Consider the following 17,019-nt stretch of genomic DNA (forward strand, 5'->3'; position numbering starts at 1 on the left):
AGTGTAATAATGGTATTGTTTGGTTATAAGAACAATAATGAAAATGTTTTTGGTGACACGGTGGTGCAGTAGGTAATGCATCTTACAGCAAGAAGGTTGCTGGTTCGAGCCTCGGCAGGGTCACTTGGCGTTTCTGTGTGGAGTTTGCATGTTCTTCCCGTGTTTATGTGGGTTTTCCTTCGGGTGCTCCGGTTTCCCCCACACTCCAAAGACATGCAGTACAGGTGAATTGGGTTGGCAAAATTTTCCAGAGTGTATGAGTGTGTACTGATGTTTCCCAGAGGAGGATTGCAGCTGGAAGAGCATCCGCTGTGTAAAAACATATGCTGGATAAGTTGGCGGCTCATTCCACTGTACAAACTGACTGATATAACAAACAAACTGATATAGTCCTATAAGCATCAATAGGAATGAACCGCAGCTGTGCATGTGTATGATCGTTCACACTGCATTTCCTCCCATAGACTTCCATTCATACGCACGTGAATGCATCAGACCGGAAACGCAGGGTCATGCATTAAGTTTCGGTGCAAAGTTCAAGCTTGGTGAACTCTGACCTGCGAAATCGCATCACTTGACTGCGTGAGACCAATCGAGGATCAAAACACGACCTCTCTGGACAGAAATTTAAAACATGGAGCAATCGCTCCCTTTTTTTAATGTCTAATCATTTGTTTAATCCTGCCCCCTTTTCGCAGCGCCGTACGACAGAATTTCACACACACAAGCTCTAGTGTCACCTCAGCTTTACAGAAAGTAACGGAGTACGTGTGAGTGTCGCAAGGCAGTATAAGTAGTTCATTAGCGATCCACAGTCATTGGATCGCTGATAATCATAACAACAAACCAGCCTGGTTTTAGAGGGGTTTTGGCCATTCCCTGACTGGTCTTAGCTGATCAAGCTGGGAAATGACCAGCTAAAACCAGCCTGGGCATAGCTGGTTTTGGCTGGTCGATGAGCTAAAACCAACCGACCAGCCTAGGCTGTATTAAGCTGTTTTTTTTAGCAGGGAAAGCTAAAAAAAATAAAGAAAAGTAAAAAAATATGATTAGATGTAAATGTAGAACATAGCAACATGCAGTAAGGAACATTGTTCTTGGATTTTAATTTATTTATTCATCTAACCATACAACAGAATGCCATGACATATTATAGTAGTACTTGGAAGTTAAATCTATAAGATTCATTTATCCTGTACAGTTGCTCCATGTGAAATTCAGATGTTGTTACAGATTGCATGTGAAAAGGAAAACATTACAAATCCAGATGACAAACGTGTTTTAAGCAGCAGTACTTCTGAATATGACTTGAATTTGGAGTTTGAAATACAACGTTTCATGTCATTTGATAGCATGAAATAGCTTTTCCATTTCTCTGAGGCAAAGAGTGTGTATTAGAGTGAGTTGATCTTATGTTCATGCTCAAATTATTCCTGGTGAACATTTTGAGATCGACTCGAGCTGTAGCTTAGTTCTGTCCACAGGGTTTTTTTTTTTTTTTTTTTAAACGGTAGCTAGTTTGAGTCCCGGCTGGGCCAGTTCTGTGTGGATGTTTGCATGGTCTCCTGTTGTTGACGTGGGTTTCCTCTGAGTGCTCAAGTTTCCCACACAGAAACATGTGAGACTGTATGGGTGTTTCTAAGTACTATGTTACGGGCTAGAAGGGCATCAGCTGCATAAAACATATGCCGAAATAGTTGGCGGTTCATTCTACTGATGTTGGCTACCCCTAATAAATAATGGACTTAGCCAAAGGAAAATAAATGAATGAATACTGTACCTCGTCTTTTTTCATGAGCATAGCCGTAATCCAGAGCAGCACATAAGCTTTTCTGTCTTGTTAATTAAAAGACAAGAACCATCTTATTCCACTTAAGACCTTCTGGTCATCAGCATCTCTTCTGATGAGCCTCTCATGTGTTCTCTGATGCAGAATCAAAGCAATAATTCATCCAGAAATGAACAGTGATGACATGATCAAATGTCACAACGCGCAGTTCATGTAATTTCAGTAACAAAATTAAAACAGAGCATTTTGGCTTTTGTACACAAATTCATTCATTCATTCATTCATTTATTCATTAATTCGGTCATTTGTTAATTTATCCATTTATTTATTTATTTATTTATTCATTCATTCATTCATTCATTTGATAATTCATTCATTTATTTGATCATTCATTCATCCTTTAGTTTATTCATTCATTCATTTGATCATTCATCCATCCATCCATCCATTCATTCATTCATTCGATCATTCATTCACTTGATCATTCATTCAATCATTAATTTATTCATTTGACCATTTATTTATTTATTTATTCATTCATTTGATCATTCACTAATTCATTCATTCATCCATTTATTTATTTATTCATTCATTCATTTGATCATTCATTCAATCATTCATTTGATCATTCATTCATTCATTAATTTATCCATTAATTTATTCATTCATTTGATTATTCATTCATTCCTTCATCCATCCATCCATTCATTCATTCATTCATTCATTTGATCATTCATTAATTTAATCATTCATTTGAACATTCATTCATTTAATCATTCATTTGAACATTCGTTCATTTATTTATTCCTTCCTTCATTCATTCATTCATTTATCCATTTTTTTTTCATTCATTCATTTGATCATTCATTCATCCATTTATTTATTCATTCATTTGATCATTCATTCATTCCTCCATTCATCCATCCATCCATCCATCCATCCATCCATCCATCCATTCATTCATTCATTCATTCATTCAATCATTCAATCATTTATTCAATCATTCATTCATTTGATCATTTATTTATTTGTTTATTTAAATAAATTCGCACCGCGCAATTTGCGTCATTCGGGCCGCGTCATTCGCGCGTATCGCGCTGCAGGATGTCTATTCGCGCGTTTACATTGACTTAACATGTAAATCACTCGCGCTTGACGCACGTTTAACGTCTGGTGTGAACGCAGCATAATAAATTTACAACAATTTAAAAAAAATCTTTTTTCACATTGTCATTATGGGGTATTGTGTGTAGAATTTGCAATATTTTTGACCCATTCTTATTATAAACAATTAAAAAAAAAATGTTTGATTCACTTCGAATGTTGACCACATATAAAACAAGAGGAGCACATTTAAATTTCATGGCGACCTTAATATAAATCTTCAATAACCGAGTAAAATCATCCTGCTGATGTGAACTGAACTTTAAGTGTGTGAAGGGACACAGCGTTCACTTACGTCCTTCTGTCTACAAAACCTAAATGCCACAAATTGATTCATACGGCCCGGCAGGCCAACACTTCAGCCCAATTAACAACTTAATGAGTTATTTCTTCCTCCCATGAAAACCAGCTTCATCTTGGTCTCGGCCTCATCAGATATGTTATTATTTCCTTGAAAAAGCAAGCCAAAAGGTCTCGCCGACGTGTCCGCTCGCTATGAATCGATAAGCTGCCTCTGATGCTTTTATTTGTCCGCATGAATCAAGATGTGTGTCCTCTAGTCAAAGCATCGCCAGAGACATCATCAATAATCAGTGAATGGCAGCGCAAAGGTGAAATCATAATACCAAAGGGGAATAATCTGATGGAGAGGAGAGAGCGGCAGATAGAACATGCAAGGCACTGTGGGAGACGGTATAATTCCCACTTTCTGGAGGAAGATAACATAGATTTTATTTCACAGGCGTGAAGTGTGTATTGATAACAGTATTAATGAACGAGCTTTAAAAATGTGACCTTTTTTCCTGTTTATAATCCTTTCACCCAAAATACAGGGCAATGCACGCATTTTACAGGCTTTTAAATATATATATATATGAGCAATTCCGTGCAAATGTCAACCTTGCCATGAAAAAAAATTTAGTTTTTACCAAAATACGGAAACCATTTCTGGGTTTTTTGTGTAAGCAAGTATTTTACAGTACTTTAAAAATACTCAAAAATGCATCTGTCAATGTTTTCAAACTATTCTATTTGATTTACCAAACTCACACAAATGGTAATTTCACATGCGTCACATCCATAACAGAGAGATGTCACATCCATAACGACACTTTTTCCTCAGAAATGTGAAAATATTAAATAAAATAAAACCAAGCAATTTTGTTTTATAGAAAGCCGACTCTAATCCTTTTGATTAGCATTATTTATTTTGGGTTGTGCAGTTTAATTCACAGAATTTCTACAAAGTGTGTTGTATACTGTAAACTCGCAGACTTTTTTTGTCACATCCATAACGCATGCTTATTTTCCTCATTTAAAGTACAAAACACGTTTACAGATTGATATTTTTCTGCTCCCATAACTCTGTGGCTAGTTGCTCTAGAAAATCTAAATAAATTTTTCAATATAATGTTAACATATACTTTCTCTGTCAATTTATGTGTTGAGTTTTTACTGCAAATGTCACATCCATAACGCTGGAATTGCTCATATATATATTTTTTTGGGCTATAATGCAGATAAAACATTTGTGACGCGCAAAAACAAAGTTACACTGTTAAAAATACCTGTTAAAGATATATATATATATCTGCATATATAGATATATAGGTCTGCATTAACACTTTCGAAACGCTAGTTGGCAGTGAGGTGTAAATGTTCCTCTGTGTCGAGTTTCTTCGCTGCTGTTTTGCTTTTCCTGAACACTTCCGGGTGGCTCAAATTCGCTCATTTTGAGGCAGGAACCGGCGGACGTGCAACAACTTTAACTATGAGGTAAACACAAAACAAAACTTTCCATCAGGAGCTCCTTCATGGGACTCCACACTTGTAAACAATCGCTCCATTGGTTCTCGCGCCATTCACGTGGCTCTCGGTCCCGCCCAGACTCGTCAGCGCTACCAAGCCGACCAATCACAGAGCTTGCGCTACGCGTCGTTGCGACGTGTAGTTACATTTTTTGAGAGGTGCACGTCAGCGACGGTGATGGCCACGGCGAAGGGCTATGCGTCAGCGCCGTAGCATACGCCGGGGTTTGACGCAGAAGTATAAACCAGGCTTTATGCTGAGGGGGATCTATTGTAATTTGTTGCTAACTGTAATTCCCACTGCTGTCCAGCTGATGGCGATTGTCATTGTTTTGTTTCCTCTTTGTCACCGCTGCGTACAGTTGCAAAAATCTCACAGCAGCTGAGTGTGAGAAGTTTCTTTAAACGGCCAAATAGTTGTGATATTAATAATAAAGTTGAAAAAAAGAGGAAGTGATGCAGAGGACAATGAAGAACAAACAGACAAAAATCCACAGTCGCCGACAGCTGTTGTGGCCAATCAAGCGGCAACAAGGAGGTCAGGTGGTTTGGAGTGCATTGTGAGCACCATGCACTACTGAACGCAGAGGGGTGAAGCCGTGCTCCTGGTGCTGAAGGAGCGTGTGCTGCAGTGTGTTTTGTCCCGTTGAAACGAGTGCTTGCAAGACCGGGAAATCCCACATTCAGAAATCCAGCAAACTTCTGATCACTTCCTTAGGAGAAATATTTCATAACTACAAAACGCTGCTGAAGTTGCGCTACCCAGATAGCAGGTAGTAATCGGCCTGAGCTCGGCTGCCCTTCGACGCCTCCAGCCCTGGCTCCGACTCGGCATCGGCGAGTGTTATCCAGGCCGAGTATGGCCCACAGCTCGCTCTCGCACATGCCTTTGTGATGCGGCTGTAAAGCACTGGCCCGATTCCTGTTAACCATATCTGGCCCGAGTCTGTCTGTAGAGTCCGGGCCGCTTCTGGCAAGGATTCTCCAGTGTGGCAGCAGAATGCGGCTTCAGCCTCCGGAACAAAATTAAAACTGTCAGGAGAAGTTGACTTTCCAAGGCAAAGACACAGAAGTTATTGACAATTGCCTCTGCATCAGTTTCTCTTGATGCGTTTGATTACGCACAGGCAAGCACCCAGTTCAGGTCGACGCAGGAGGAAGATATGAGGCAGATATAAGTTTTTGATTTAGCATTTATGCTCGTCGTGCAAGTTCATTATAAAAATATTAATGAAAAAAGTGATTAAAAAATATGCAAATTAATTGACGATCAATAATAGGTTATGACGGAATTTTTACAACCCTCTCCGTCAAAATGATGGACAATGACAAAGTCTAACGTGACCTCTGATATATATATATATATTATAATATATATATATATATATATATATATATATATATATATATATATATATATATATATATATATATATATATATATATTAGTAATTATTTTAAAAATAAGCCTTTTTCCCACTTTAAATTCCATTTTGTGGAATGTAATGTCTCCATTGATGTTAAATAAAGAAACTTTATTTTAGCGTACCCACTTGAAATGCACAATATGTTTGTTTATTTATTTACACATTTTTACAAGTAACTATTTAATATTTAAGTTACGTGTATAAATGTATAAATAATATATATTTATGCACAGAACTAAATACTATAACTCCTAAATCCCAAATACTATATAAAAAATGTGCAAGTATTTGGTTCAACTCTTTGTTAGATGTCTTTTACTGTGCAATGAAAAGTCATTGTGTTTAATTGAGTAAGATAATTTAGATTATTAATCATATTTTAAAGGTTTGGATTAATTTCACAGAAATCTCATAATGGCACATGATGCTGGCATGATTTCTTAAAACATTCTCTAATATTATAACCAAAGCAAGACTTCCAGAAATCTATCTTCACATTTCTGCTGAACAGCACATGCTAGACTTTTCCTCTGTAGATATGCATTCATTTTCAGATCAACTTGACCTTTTCCCCTTGATTCGAATAGCGTGATTATGCTAAACATTCACAGAGTAGACGCTTTTCTCTGTATATGCCCTGAGTATGTAATTTTAACCAGCAGATAACAGTGATTCTAACTAAAATAGTGTGTGCTTTTTGAGAACTGGGCGCTTTGTTTTAAAGCAAACTGCACGTATATATCTGCAGCTCTGGTATGAGGTTATGTTGAAGGTCTTGTATCCACTTTTGTAATTAGAACATCTGTGGTGTTTCTCTTAAATATTGCAATCAGGCCCATATGGGGGTACAAAAACACTCCCTCCAGTAGATGGCGATGTAAGTCTGGTGCTGCCGGGGTCAATGACATGGCTTGAACTGCATGTGTAACATTTAAAAAGTACAATACTTTCTTTATTATTGACACAACTAAATGTTTCATTGGATAACATTCTTTTATTAGTATTTAAACACTTAAAACACACTTAAAAATGTATATCACTGCATTAGATACAGATGCAGAATTTAGCTAAAATGTTTTTGAAGTCAGTAGATGTATGAAGTCAGTTCTCAAGATCCTATATTAATCTCATTAACTAGCCAAATGGTCAAAAAAATAATTTGAAATCTTAATTCATGATGTAGTTGTGATTATTTGAAAGTCTCTGTCTATTAAATAGATTATTTTTTAAGGGAATTTTACAATAAGGTTCAATTTGATAGCATTTATAGTAGACATGAAATGGTTACAAGTGTCACGTGATCATGGTGAAGGGTCACAGGGTTAAGGAGAAGGTTTAAATTGGTCACCTGTTTATTCACATACTGAGAGAGGTGGTGAATGGGGACGTATAGTTCTTTGTTGACCAAAATCAAATCAAATCTACACTGTCAAAACATCAAGAAGGCACATTGTCATCAGGAAAATAAATGAGAAAACATTGGAAGAATTACGTGCCTTGTTTATATTTTGTAACTTGATGCTTGCATCATGAAACATGTCTCTGGTTAATCTCTCAGCAGTTACTCCATGCAGCTACAGCATTTTTTTAACTACATTAGGCAACATGAAAAAACTATTAAAACATGGTATGTTGGATAATTATGGATATATTTGTTAACACTTTACAACAGGGGTCACCAACCTTTATGAAACTGAGAGCTACTTCTTGGGTACCGATTAATGTGGAGGGCTACCAGTTTGATAAACACTTCTCAAATAACACGTTTGCTCAATTTACTTTTAATTATACTTTATGTTTTTGGTAATAATTAATGATATTCATCCATGTGAAGACACTGATCATGTTAATGATTCTCACAAAAGTTATCAACAATGATTTAACAGGGTAGGAAATACCCTGTATTTAATATATCAATGTGCAACACTTTATTTTTATATATCTCTGCAAATTATAGAAAAATATAGATTACTTCTATATTAGAGGAAGCTTACTGGCAAGTGGCATTATGGTGAGCTATTTTTTGAACAGGCCTGCGGGCAACATATTTGATCCTCGCGGGCTACCTGGTGCCCGGGGGCACCATGTTGGTGACCCCTGCTTTACAATAACATACGCTAAACTACAATTAGTTGATGCCTTAACAAACACTGGGAAATTTGTAACTGTATTTGTTAACAAACACATAATTGTTCGCTGTTTAATAATTTGTTAATACATAGGATAATAATAAAACAATAATGCAATAAAATATGCACAACTTTGTATTTAAATAATGCATCAGTAAATATTGAGATTAAATATCAATCATTAAATATAAAAAATAAATAAATAGAAATGCTGTTTATGGTTCATGTTCACTAATTTTGACATTTATTGTTATTGTCATGTACTTCAATAACAGTAAATTATTATTATTATTGAAAAAGAATTAAAGGTTTAATGTGTAAACGCATTATAACTCAGTCAATCATTTTCCTTCAGCTTAGTCCCTTTATCAGCGGTCATCTTAGCGGAACGAACCACAAACTATTCCGGCGTAAGTTTTATGCAGCGGATCCCCTTCCAGCCACAACCCAGTACCAGGAAACACATTTTAATGTTAATTGCAATATAACAGAGCAAGGAAATTTTCACAGTATGTCTGGTAATATTTTTTCTTCTGGAGAAAGTCTCATTTGCTTGATTTCAGCTATAATTAACGCAGTTTTTAATTTTTTAAAAACCATTTAAAGGTCAGTAATATTAGCCCCTTTAAGTTATATATTTTTTCAATAGTCAACAGAACAAACATTCTCACAATAACTTGCCTAAACCTGCCTAGTTAACCTAATTAACCTAATTAAGCCTTTAAATGTCACATTAAGCTGTATAGAAGTGTCTTGAAAAACATCTAGTAAAATATAATTTACTGTCATCATGACGAAGATAAAATAAGACTAATAAGTTATTAGAAATGAGGTATTAAAACTATTATGTTTAGAAATGTGCTGACAAAATCTGCTCTCCGTTAAACTTCAGCTGTATATGTTAATTTTTAATTGCCAAGTTATTATTATATAATAGATCCAAGCTTATATGAATTTACAAAGTTTAATTAAAGTAAAAGTAAGACTTTAAAGTTTGATTAAGTAATAATAATATGAAACATATGCAAAAAAGCTAATAATTATACTATAACAATTATTAATTTCCAAAATAATATAATATATAATGGACCTGAGCTTATATGAACTTTATATGAAGTTTAATTAACTTTGATTGATACTAATAAAATAAAAAAATTACTATAAAAATTTGCTCACTGAGCCAGTAGCAGCCAAAAGTGTGCAATAAGATGACGGCCGACCAATAAGATCAAAATTCATGCAGCCATTGGCTTATTTCTCTGTCAGTCAAACTTCTGGGAAGCATGAAGTAACTTCTGTGACTCATTGATAGCAGCAGACGGCCAAAACACTCAGGTTTGTCTAAATTTTAGTAACTATAACTTAGACTTTTTATTCAGTTTGCTGTCTGTAAGACTGTAAGCTTTGACATAGACTTGCCTTTTACTGCAAAGACAGCGTTTTCACGTGTAAGTACCATGGTAAAATGGTGTAAACAATAGGTCTCCGGCAGAAATGGTGACACAAACAAATGAATAAGCATCCATAATTCAACACTATTGTGTCGGTGGATTAAATGTGTTTGATGAGATGTTTTTCTGTGGACTTTTTAAAAACAACTGTGATGTACAGCAATGAATGAGTGTGTGTGTTGTTATTACATGATATGTACGCCATATCTAATAAGCGTTTTCTGCAAAACTTAAGCAAAAAAAAACTGCAAAACTAATTTAGCAAATACATTCTTCATAAGCTTTCCATTGATAAACAACTCGCTGCAATTGTGGGTTGTAGCTTTAAACTGATGTACAGTTTTTTCAAGATTACTCTTGTCCTTTTTGGTGTAATCTATTTATAAGCATTAACATGTGGAAAAACAGCGCCTCAGTGCGTCCTCGTCGAAACGCTGGGGAAGGGGTTAAAAATACATACATTGTTACTTAATACATTAAGTGCCGTATTGTTAAAGGGTGACACTAATATGAAGTTTTAGAACGGAAATAGAGTGGGGGGAGGCTTATAAAATGTAAATTTTAATACACAAAATTTTCATTATTCATAGGTGTTCTTTCCTCAGATTTGTATGAATTATGCAAAAACCGTTTAAAACATGATTTACTTGGACAGAAACACAGATGACGGCTTTGGTTTCTTTCACGTCAAAAAAAAATCTCATTTGCAAGTGTAATAACATTAAGGAGTTTGCTGCAATCATCACGTTATCCTATTAATTATTAAAATAAGGGCTCCCTGGGTTCTCCCATTAATCACCGTTGAACTGGAGTCTGTCAAGACGCTCTAATCATTTCAGCGGTGAATAATTATCAGTGGGGATGCACGGCGGCAGAACGGAGATCAGTGATATCCTGTACTGGACCTGATGAATTCTCTCAAGGGATTGAAGAGGAGCGTTTCAATGCACATGGGCAGACCAATCCTGCTTTGCTTCACTACATGTCATCGACTTGTCATTTGAAAACAAATCATCAATGCTAAATTTCTGTACTTTTCTGGTGATCAAGCTCTCGATCGTTAACTTTGTGTTATATTGTATTTTTTTTTATACCTAGACTTAATATTTTGTGAAGTTTATTCATAAACTAATTTCGAGAGGATAACGTGCTTATGATTTATCACTGCCTACTTCTACTTTTACTCGTATTTCTACTACTTCTCGTATTTGCTAATCACTATCTTCCAATCATTTGAGACCTAAGCTACTATAAATAACCACAGTTTTCAGTCCATTTTATCTTCGTTTTCCTATTCTCCTTCTTTACCTCTGATCGGGCGGCACGGCGGCCCAGTGGTTAGCACTGTGAGCCCCACAGCAAGAACACTGCCGACTCTGGTCCCACCAGGCCGGCGGCCTTTCTGTGAGGAGTTTGTATGTTCTCCCTGTGTCAGCGTGGGTTTTCCCCGGGTTCTCCGGCAGGGCCGGAGTGGGACTCTTTTTCAGCCCAGGAGTTTCAAGCCTCAGACCAGCCCACCTCAGTTCACGACTGATTATATTAAAATAAGGTAATTTCCGAATCAGTTTCTAATTACACTACCACGTCTTTTTTTGAGAAAACAGCTGCTTTAGAACTTTAAATGTTCAACAACCCTAACAGTATTAAATGTCTTAATAAAAAAAATAAAAATAAAAAAAAACATACTCAGACGAGGATCAAACCCAGGTCGGTGGCGTCGTATTCTAACATTGCTAACCACTGGACCACATTAGTTGTATATTGAGAAATGACTCATCTGAGTTATTTCATCATTAACCTGCAGGCTGGTTATATATCAAAAGAGCAGAGCTGCGGTAAAATAATGAATAAGAAGACTGTGGTCAAGTAAATAAATAAATAAATTTAAAAAGTGTGACTGCTGAGAGCAACAGATTCTGGAGCTAGGGGCAGCGGCCCTCGGGAATTCTCCTGGTCCTCCCGATTAGCCAATCCAGGCCTGTTCTCCGGTTTCCTCCCACCATCCAAAGACATTCAACATGCATAACAATCAACCATTTGTCTAACCCCTTTTGTTCCCTTAGCTACCGCAGCCGGGAGGTTCTGAGATCCACCGAGCTCAGGCTCCCCTCTCGCTCTGCCAATGGGAGGAAGCCCCGGGCTCGAGGATGCCTTGAGCTTGGGGCTCTCTCCCGGGACAGCATGCCAAACAAGCTTTTATAAATCATCAGCTAAGTGTGAACTCTTGAACTCTGCTTAAATTTCTCTTAAACGTATTATTAATAATAAGATGAATATGTTCCTTAATAAACTAGATGTCATTTAAATGAATACATGCATTTGATTCACTGAAGCATGTATTACACAAACTAACATTACTGAAAAAGTTGACCCCCATGATCATCAATGTATAATTCTCACACTGCATAAACTATTAAAATATTAATGATTTTGCACATTGTCACAGAAAATGATAGTATGTGAGTATTCATCATCTGCATCCCATCTAGACTTCACCTCCACCCTCTGAGTGCGGTGAACTGTGCATGCGTGTCTCGTCCTCTTTGACTGAACTCAGAGTTCCCCATGTGTCATTCAGAGAATGAGGACACAATATAGTTTTCATGACACAGGCCTTGTTTAGCAGGGGTTCGAGCCGTGCTGGGAGCCCATGAGCGAGCTGAATCTTAACGCAGAGCTCTTTGTCTTGCGTTTGGTCACTGTGGAGATTCATATTCAAATGGAAGCGGCCAGTGAATCAACTGTTGACACATCGGGAGTCTCACACGCCCCTTTCAGAAAGCCACACAGCCCCTATGATTAGGGCTAATTACAATGACGAATGCGCTCCTGTGAGAAAGAGCGTCTCAATCCGGTAGTTGTCCATGCGTGAAGACTCTTTTTTTTGCAGCATCCGGCTCGCTGTGATCCAAGAGCCAAGAGAACACAGGCTAGAATGGCGATCTGTGAAGGAAAGAATGCAAATGAGCTCGCAATCACTCTAGCACATCATGATTTTGCCAAGGACGATACGATCCTGGATTTACATCAACAGTTGAAGCCAGAATTATTAGCCCCCCTGTTTATTTTATTCACCAATTTCTCTTTAACAAAGAGAAGATTTTCTCAACACATTACTAAACATAATAGCTTTAATAACTCATCTCTAATAACTGATTTATTTTATCTTTGTCATGATGACAGTAAATCATATTTGACTAGATATTCTTCAAGACTCTTCTATATAGCTAAAAGTGACATTTAAAGGCTTAAATAGGTTAATTAGGTTAACTAGGCAGGTTTGAGTAATTAGTCAAGTTGATGTGTAACGATGGTTTGTTCTGTAGACTATCAAACAACAACAAAAAAATTAGCTTAAAGGGGCTAATAATTTTGTCCTCAAAATGTTTTTGAAAAAATGTAAAACTGCTTTTATTCTAGATGAAATAAAACAAATAAGACTTTTTCCAGAAGAAACAATATTGTCAGACATACTGTGAAAATGTCCTTGCTCTGTCAAACATAATTTGAGAATTATTTAAAAAATAAAAAAATTAATAAAATCAAGGTAATATTTTATTAATATATAATATAAGACCGGTAATATTTCTGACTTCAATTGTATGTTGATCCTAGAACATCAATTTTGTTTGAAATAAAATCTGAGTTATTTAAACCCAAATTTGGTAAAATATGGACTAACCCAAACAGGGAGTTAAATTTGGTCGTATTAATTTAAATAAAAATTAGCCCAGCAGTTGGGTTAGTCCCTATTACGGACAGAATTGGGTTGAAATAACCTGGCATATATATATATATATATATATATATATATATATATATATATATATATATATATATATATATCAGGGGTCACCAACGTGGTGCACGCGGGCACCAGGTAGCCTGCGAGGATCACATGAATTGCCTGTGGCCCTGTTATAAAATTACCTTACCATAGCACCACATACCAGTAAGCTGCATCTAATATTTTTTTTGTAGCTATTCTTATAAAAAAAATTTAAAATGACATTGTTTTATATTAAAAAAAACTTTAAAAACAATTTCAGACAAATGAAGTGTTGCATATTGATATTTATCTGTTTCCAATCAATGTTGACAACTATTGTGAGAAATCATTAACATTATCAGTGTCTTCACATAGATGAATATCATTAATTATTAATAATAACAACATATAATTAAAAGTAAATTGAGCAAATTTGTTATTAGGAAGCGTGTATCAAACTGGCAGCCCTTCACATTAAACGATACCCAAGAAGTAGCTCTCAGTTACCAAAAGGTTGGTGACCCCTGATATATAGATTATATATCAGGGGTCTATACATATATATGTATATATACACGCTGAGCAGGAAAGCAGCATACAACTTCTAACCGTATCAACTTCCATGTTATTTTTATTTTACTGTGCGCCCCACAGTTTGAAAACATCTGCTGTAGACTATTGAAAAAAAAATTGCTTAAAAAGCTAATAATTTTCACCTTAAAATAGTTTTAAAAAAATTAAAAACTGATTTTATTCTAGTCGAAATAAAACAAATAAGACTTTCTCCAGAAGAAAAAATATTATCAGAAATACTGTGAAAATTTCCTTGCTCTGTTAAACATCATTTGGGAAAAAGAAAAAAAAAATCAAAGGGGGGCTATTAATTCTGACTCCAACTGTATGTGTGTGCGTTATCAAAAGCATGCAAGCGTATATATGTTCTCCGTTTCACGCTGGGTCCCAGGATATTCAGTTTGTATGTACAAATGTGCATTCATGTAGGGGGTCTCTATCCACATCAGACCAGAATGACTCCTCCTGGCCTACTGACCCAACCTTCCCCAGGGTCACGTCTCCACTGACGGAGATCAGATTACCTGGAATCCTTCAGAAGTTTCAACCGAGCCAAGTTTCCCTGCTGATACACCGGGGAATCCCTGGCAGAAGATGCGTTAACACAGTACGGTGGGCAGACTCATCCTTCGTAAATCACGTCTGGTGCAGGAGGAGAAAGCTTGAAGGTCAAACCCTTTCAGCACTTGCAAATTATTTCAATCCTCGGCGGACAGTTTTCATTACAGCTGCCTCCTCATCTGAATAAACACAGCAGCCCGCTTCTTTCCTTCGGAAGCTGGCACCTTCACTTCCACGGGGTCAGCAATTCAATAACAGACAGGACATCAAACGAGATCCAGTCCAATTGCATGTTTCCGAGTGGAGTGTGACTTTCATACAATAGAAGATCCCTCTGAATAGAGTCAGAAAATGGTGTGTGAGACAGGTGACAGACGGAGAGACACACACTCTATTTGAGTGCATATGTTTTGATCAAGCTAAGGTTATGCTTTGTTAGGAATACTGATATCCTGCACACTGTTCAGTATATCAGCATTTCCCTACCCTGTCCCTGAAGGCACAGCAACAGTACACATTTTGGAGGAGGTAAAAGCATGGCTTTCTGAGAACCTTTTATTTCTAAATGAGGAGAAAACTGAAGTTATATTTGGGCCCAATGATTTGTCTGACTGTAAACGCCCCAGGTTGGGCAACTTGGGAGGAGTTCTGATCCCCCCCCATGTACGTAGCCTGGGCATAACATTAGACCAGAACTTAAAATTTGATAAACATATCTCAAAAGTGGTTGGAAATAGTTTCTACCAACTCCGCCTTCTCTCAAAAATGAAATCCTCTCTTCCTTCACTCTCTAGAAATGCCCGTACACGCACTTATAACCTCCCGGTTGGACTATTGCAACTCTCTCTATTTTGGGCTGCCTAAGTCTCAGATTGCTCGCCTACAGTTAGTGGAAGGCAGCAGCTAGATTCTTCACAAAAAGCCTGAAATATGCGGTGGGGGTTCTTAATCATGTTTAGTGTTGGTCAACTTTGGTAGCATCTTTTAAAAAGGGAAAAATTAATTTTATTATTATTATTTTTTAAATTTTATTTTGCTCCTTTATTGATTTACTCTCTATGTTCTTTTCTAGTATGTGCCTATGGCTGTTACTGTTTTTATGCTCATATCATGTGCTTATTTTCTCTCTGTAAAGCACTTTGTGGAAGCAACTTAGTTGGAAACGTGCTATATAAATAAATTGAACTTGAACTTAAAGTTGAACATTTTCAACCTCACCAATCAAGCAAACCTGAGTCAACTAATCAGAATATAAGAAGAAACCAGCCTGGAAGTGGCCAAAACCCCTCTAAAACCAGGCTGGTCAACTGGCTAAACCCAGCCAACCATCCTAGGCTGGTTTAAGCTGGATTTTTCAGCAGGGGCGTTGAACGATTACAAGTAACAAAACACAATTAAATACATATTTTGCAAGTTAGAGAAAACAAGAAGGCCACCATTTGAAATCGCACTTACACTTGTGAAATGGAGGAAGAAACTGCTCCATGAACTGTGTACTGATAATAGTTCCTGTCAAGCAAAAGGCAAAGCTGAACATCTGTGGTTAAAGCGCCACCAAGCAGTCAAAAGCTTCTGGTGCTCCAACAACCGCCGCCACAGCGTGAAGAACGGCAGCAAAGGGAACACATTGAAGTAGTGACATCTGCATGACCGTTGCATGTGCTGTGTATCACTCTAAAGCCCTTAGTTACTAAGGTAGAAAAAAAAAACTGTCCAAAAACAGGTAAATTGACCATAGTGTATAAGAGTGTGTGTGAAAAAGAGTAAAAAGTAACCTTAATGGGTTAAAAAAATAATAAAAAAAGCTTGGTATATCCACATCTAGGTGTGACCGAGCTCATGATTGTGTGTGTCAGACTCCACCCGGGCCCCTGTAGAGCTCAGCCTGATCAAATATATCACATAACGCTTTCAAAAATAACCAACAGAGACCTTAGAGAGTACAACAAAGCACAGGGGAAATACTTAGCCCTTACACATGTGCATTTTTCTCTCTCTCTTTCTCCTTCCAGGTATCCAGGGTCTTACATTATAGTTTTTCCACGCATCGCACATTGGAAATGAGTGTTATAATGTAAGAACATTATGTGGCTGTAGCAGCAGTAGCTCAGCAGACATCATTTGTTGTGTTGCATTAAAAATAGAGGAGTGAAGTTATAATAGGCAGCGTTGCGTTGGTGGCCATCAGCCACTGAAAATAATCCTCGCAGTTTCGCTTCTCTACACTAATGTCTATGACATTTCCATGAAGGAGCACCAAATGGTAAACCTGAAGGTCAGGGATGAAGACAGGGGGTCCTTCGTGTCACTTTGGCAATTCATTTTCTTTCCTGTTCTTTTCTGTCTAT

At 36.9% G+C, this 17,019-nt stretch overlaps 1 long non-coding RNA gene across 1 annotated transcript in view; it reads left to right on the forward strand.

Moving 5' to 3' along the window:
* The window catches only part of LOC147840968 (uncharacterized), a 177,034-nt gene that overhangs the window by 87,520 nt on the left and 72,495 nt on the right, over window positions 1–17,019 (forward strand). The window lies entirely within an intron of this gene.

The sequence above is a fragment of the Danio rerio genome, chromosome 13, assembly GCF_052040795.2.
Source record: "Danio rerio strain M-AB ecotype USA chromosome 13, GRCz13ab, whole genome shotgun sequence".
NCBI lineage: Eukaryota > Metazoa > Chordata > Actinopteri > Cypriniformes > Danionidae > Danio > Danio rerio.